This window comes from Anolis sagrei, chromosome 1 (assembly GCF_037176765.1).
Source record: "Anolis sagrei isolate rAnoSag1 chromosome 1, rAnoSag1.mat, whole genome shotgun sequence".
NCBI lineage: Eukaryota > Metazoa > Chordata > Lepidosauria > Squamata > Dactyloidae > Anolis > Anolis sagrei.
The window spans coordinates 18,621,889-18,628,245 of record NC_090021.1 but is presented as its reverse complement, the minus strand read 5'-3'; the positions used below and the strand labels follow the sequence as shown (position 1 = coordinate 18,628,245).

The window sequence follows — 6,357 nt, the reverse complement described above, 5'->3', positions numbered from 1 at the left end:
ACACAGCATTTAATCTGTAGCATATTAATAACCTTTACATTTGCAGCTTGGGCTCTTGGAGGTAAGTGTAGTATGGGAATGCAATAGAGGTCTTGTAGTTATTTTGCATTTTCTCTATTATAATTTCTTCTGTTATCCATGTTGTCATAGCTTCAATGGTTGTGCTTTCACCTGTATCTTATATTATTTTCTCCTTTGCTAACCATATTATATAGTTGATTAAACTATTATAATGTGACCATTTTATTATCTCATATTTTGTATTGCTCCATTTTTAATAATAATATATTGCCTTTTCTCACCTTCACTTTCATTTTGATACATTTTGAATTTGCTTTACTTTTCAATGTGCTACAGGTTCAAAGGTAATCCTCATAGAAGAACTTATACTAGTTCATGAAATACCTGTACCTTGTTTGAATATCATCTTTAGCAAAAGTTGTAATCATGGACTTGTATAAAAATCAGTGATGATTCTGGTAAATACTAGGCCTGGGTAACAACGGAAAAATTTGTTTCTAAAATCGATTCGTTTTTTGGGGTTTTTTGCATTTCGATATTTAAAAGAATTCCGAAATTTTCCTTAAAAAAAGTTCGATATTTACGAAATTTCGTAAATGGTAAAAAAATTACAAAACAATAACGAAACAATAATGAATCGATTCGTTAATGGCGGCTGCGATCACGCAATACACTAAAAAAACTTCTGAAGCTTCCCTCTCCCTCTGTTGTTGACTGTTAGTGTGATATTATTTTTTTTCACTAATTAAACAAAAAACAACAATAAAACTTGCCCCAGACATGTGGAAATAATAACAAAACGACCTCAAACCAATAACAAAATGAATACATAACGAAATACGAAGCATTTACGAAACAAATTGAAAAATTCGTTTCGTTTTTAAGTTGCTCCAGAATGGTTCGTTATCGCTTCGTTAACAAAAAAATAACGAATTTTTAATGAATTACGAATTAACGAAATGAAACCGCCCAGCCCTAGTAAATACATCAAAAGGTGAAATTTAGTTAAACCCAATTGCTCCTTGTTTAGATTGGGAATCTGGGCACCAACTTCTTTAATGCCATTTCAAATTATTGTTGTTGCTCTTATTTTTTAAAGGACAAGTATGGTTGTTTTCAACTCTTGTATTTCTTGAAATTTCTCATAAAATACATGTCCCTCTTGTAGTAATACTTAATGGAAAACAAATCAGAGTAATAAGAAAGAAGTGTTAACCATACCTGAGACTAAACATAATAGGAAAAGATGCTCAAATTGTTATTCATGCGCATTATGCTGTGATTTCAAAATAACATTTTGATCCCTGAAACAGACAATTCTGGTACAAAATCATACTAGAAAGTCAAGCAAACTTCTTACTCATGTTCAAATCTAGAAATTTTAGTCAAAAAATCAACTCCAAAAATCATGGTCAATGTAAGTACTGTACCTTAACCCCCATTAAAAAAAAGAAATCATTCCCATCTCAGAGTAGCATGGTGAAAGGTAAGAGCTTAGTCTGTCCCTCAAAAGGCACCAAACCCCTCTACTCTCTCCATTGTGATGCCATTTCTGGTCTTTTTGAATGCCTGGGCGAGAAAATTGTGATGGCAGCTGCCAGGGTAACTGGTTCATTGAAGTGGCATTGCTGCTTTCCCATCTTTGTAGAATGACCATTGATTCATTCACAGGTTATATGAATATAAATAGTTTTGGCCTCTAAATCTGCCCTTGTCTTAGAAGTGAGGCCAGTTTATACATATGTGTGTGTGTGTGTGTGTGTGTTTTGGGGCAAGACATACTTTTTCACCAGTTTAAAACTTGTGAAATTTCAGAGGACCACAATTTCCTATAAAGTTTTATTAAAAAGCAAAGCTTGGGACACACACAAGTAAAGTTTGGAAAAAATGAAAAAACAAGAGAGTGAGAACTGAGGGTGCATTTACACCAGGCATGGGCAAACCAAGGCCTGGAGCCAGATGCAACTTCCTGGGTGCTTACTTCAGGCCCTCCTCATTTTCCCTGTCCTCTTGGCATAAGTATATGATGGCTCATCACATCCTTATTCAGAAAGGACAGGGAGGAAGGTACACAGCAGCTGAGAGCCTTTTGGAGCACTCTCAGACACTGTGTGTCTTGACCTCCTCCCAGCTTAATGCCAAGAGGACAGCCATAGACTGGGGAGGAGGATTTAGTGGAGGATCAGGACAGCCACCAAATGACTAGTTTTCCTCTCAGCATAAGAATGGAGCAAACAGCACCGTCCTGGCCCCCTCTCTGCCAGGACCTCCCCCTCCTGGGTCCACACCACCCAGCATGTACATGGTTGCCCTCCCTCCTGGTTGGGCCCACAATGCAACCCCAAGGCCAAACAGTTTGTCCATGCCTTATCTGCACTGTAGAATTAATGCAGCTTGACATTATTTTTACTGGCATGGCTCAGTGCTGTGGATCATTGGAGTCCTAGGTTTACAAGTTATTTTGCCTTCTCTGCCAAGCAGTGCAGAGCCAACCTCACCAAACTATAAACCTTAGGATTCCATAACATTGAGCCATGGTATTTAAAGTGGCATCAAACTATGTTAATTCTACACTATAGGAACACCCTTAGTGATCCCTCCACACACCAAATATTGGTTCCCCAGGAATTTAGATAGCAAATGCACTCAAATCCATAATAACACATCAGAAAAACCTGCCAGATCCAAATAAAATTGTGTTTTTCTTCATCCATTTCCATTCTCATTAGCTCTGAAGGGGAACACATGGAATCTGGACTCAGTTCAGTTCAATATGTTTGTTTCAGCCAAGCAGTTTGTCATACGCTCACATTAATCCTAGATATTAACTAGATTTTTATGTGCCTCTTCTCCATATACCAGATGTACCCCTTATTAGTCAGACATTTCTCTGATAATTTAGTACCTCTGGCAAATAGTTTTTCTCCATAATTTTACTTGTCTGCGGAGTTAAACAGCTGATCATTTCCCCCTTCTCAACACACTCTTTTTAAAGGTACACTGAACATGGCTCAAATTATAAAATGCATTCCCCTTCTCAGAATTGCTGAGATATTTTTACAGGAGGTCAGTGAGGGCATCCATATTTTCCCCACAAGAATGACTTTGAGAATGATGGCACATCAAGATGTTATCTCCAGAGACATTCTTGTGTGGAAATGATGGTTGCCCTCATTGGTCTTTAGAAAGGAAAAATGTTTCATTATCGAGTAGCATCATTATCTAGAATGAAGCAGAAGCAGCCAAAACACAGCAGAAAGTGGAGAAAATAAAGGTTTTGCCTCATTTTAGTGTAAGCTTTTTTTTTTCCACATTTCAATGTATCAAGACCCCTGAGATTATATAAGCATGAAAACATTTAAAATAATGAATATTGTAACTTCAAATATTTTTCAACAAAACATTTAAACAGACTAAAGCAACTCTTTAAATACAATTGTTCCTTCATATTTACAGGTTTGACTTGTGAAAATTTGAATATCCACAGATTTGACTAAAATGTCTTCTCTGGGGATCTCTAGGGTCCCTTCCACAGAGCTGAATAAAATCTCACATTATCTGCTTTGAACTGGAATAACTGGCAGTGTGGACTCAGATAACCAAGTTCAAACCAGATATTGTGGAATTTTTGCCTTGGTATTCTGGGTTTTATGGCTATGGGAAAGGGCCCTTAGAAAGAGTGTTCCCACAAAAGTCTTTTCTACTTTTGTGGAAATCCTGCACCCTTAATCCCATTTTATATGGAGGGGTGACTATCCAATCAAAAGTTTGGTTGTCTGACTGAAGACTGGATTTGGTTCCTATACATATAACAGTTGTGTAGATCAGCAACTGTTGTTTGCTACCAGGTTGTATGATGAACAACACTGCCTGGTATTCCCTCTTCTATACACAATAAATATACAAGAATCACCTCAATCTGGTGACTTCAGTTAAAAGAAGCCAGAGTTTCCATGACTTCTGATTTTAAGGACCACCGTGAATGCTTTTGTTTTAGTCACCTGTCAGAAATTCAAGTGAGATGGAGCCAACCTGACTTTCCTTTGGAAGGGATTCAACTCCCATGTCAAACCCATTAATCTAGCTTCACAGGAAGGAAGGACATGCAAATTGGTCTGTGCTAAGAACCTTAGATTTCAAGCAGTTTCATTTGAAAGGAGACATCTGTACAGATATTCTGACCTCAACCTGCTGAATGTTATATTCAAAATCCAGAAATTTGAAATCTGGATTGGAAGTAAACTGAAAGTCATTGGAGTTCCCATAAAATGGGTCACATATAGTCAACAAAGCGCAGACCTAACAAAAGTTTGTTCATGTTTTAGAAGCATTATCTCCTGATGTTTCACCTGCATCTATGGCAGGCATCCTCAGAGATGAAACGTGCGGAGAGAATGCTTCTAGAACATGGCCATATAATCTGAAAAACCTACAACAACCCAATTCCTAACTACCTCATATGGCAAGACAATGAACACATTAGAAATCAACTATCTCCAGTCCTGAATTATTATCCTATATCACTTGAACAATGAATGCATAACTCGCCAAACCTTGCTAACTACTCTGACACCCCAGGGTAAGCCTGCCCTTGAAGCAATGTTACATGTTGAATCTGGAACTATTCTTCTGACAGCCTGGGACTGTATCCATCCCATTCGGCAGTCATATCTTTTGTTGTCACTTTTAGCCAGCCGTGGAGCTTCTACCAAGTTCCTGTAGTCCCTTCTACTGATGTCAGAACAAACACCTGCATGACAAGCAAGAAGAAGGGGATGATCTCTCTTTCTTGCTGGTCACAAAGGCACCTGTTCTGACATACAGACATGATAGGTGATGGGCAGAGATTCAGACAGAGCTCCATAGCCAGGTAGGAGGAAAGCTAAGATGGACTAAATCCATCCCATTTCTCTTCACTGATCAGTGCAGAAAGAGAAAGTTGGTCATGGTGTCCCTCTGGATTTGATCCAACTGTCCAGACTGCCCTGAAGTTCAAGGAAATTCCAGGATATCCCCAACTTTGCTGAAAGCAGCACAGACAGAGGCTAGCCTTTATTTGTATTTGTAGAGTGCAATACACTGAGCTCTGTATTTCCAACAAGTACAAAAAGCCAAAAAATTGTGGAAAGAGGGAAGTGCTGATGGCATTCAGGCCCCTGGTTTGAGGAGGGTGATGTTGGTCACTTAGTGGATGCCGTCTTTGTTGATGAACCGGGCATTGGAGGATGGCAAATTCAGGATGAAATGCTTCTGGAGCTCCTCTAGACATTTCTTGAGAACCTCTATGGCTGCCTCGTGAGTGATACCTAGTTTGTAGTAGCTGTCAAGGATGCTGAGGGTGAGGAATGCTCCATAACCATGGGCTGCGAAGGGGGCCGTTGCTAAAGAGGCAAGGTATTCCATGTAGTAGAGGGCGGGCCCATTGTGCTCAACATAACCCGCCAAGAGGAGGTTGATGTGATACGGAGTTCTACTACGCAGATAGTCAGCTAGATTCCACCATGTGAAAATGGAGCTGCAGTTGGAGATAGCTCATATCCATTCCTCATCTTGCAGAGCTGGATATTTTTCTTGAAGGATTCTGCAAACTGGACAGTGTCAACAGCTTCACCGACACAGACACTCATCTTGAAAATCTTGTCATGATCGTACTTCATGTGGATGATGCTGGAGGTGGCCACATTGTCAGTGGCAACCAGCACGAAGTCTGGACCATGGATGCCAAGAAGGAACTACATTCTGATGACAGGACACCAGAGGCTAGCAAAAAAACCCAAAAAAACAAAAACAAAAACCAGAATACTCATAAAGGCAGTTAGAGGTCCATTCACAATGACTCTGGATTTTTTGGTCCAGTATAGATAAGGTCACAATGAATGTTGAGGGTCTTTCCAGATAGTAGCCAGAACACAGGAAGATGACATTTCCTTCCCATTCCCACCTGCAAGTGAGAACATATTAGGAATTATAACCAGAATTTTACTTCTGATTTTGCAGACTTGCTGGTTGGTGGTGGTGGTAGTGGAGGTGGGGCTATAAACATAATTTCCCGGTGCCACATTTGCCAGCTGAACATATCTCTACTATTGAATGCATAATTGTGACTGTGCGGTCTTACTGAACAAGGATCTCATACAATTCCATGATTCTGGTTACAACTCCATGAGTGCAATATAGAATGCTAGCCATTGTCTTTGTCAGAATATTGTTGTGTGCATTTGCATTAGAGCTAAAATACAACAACTTAACATTGAAGATTGAGACTGAGCTTCCTGAAATACATGGGGCAGATGGTCCTGAATGGTTTTAAAAGCCATTTTAACAACAATTGATAAC

General features: G+C 39.3%; 1 pseudogene; it reads right to left on the bottom strand.

The window, feature by feature from the left end:
• Window positions 1–5,205: 5,205 nt before the first annotated feature.
• Window positions 5,206–5,759, bottom strand: LOC132762121 (proteasome subunit beta type-2 pseudogene; annotated as a pseudogene).
• Between the last annotated feature and the right edge of the window lie 598 nt (window positions 5,760–6,357).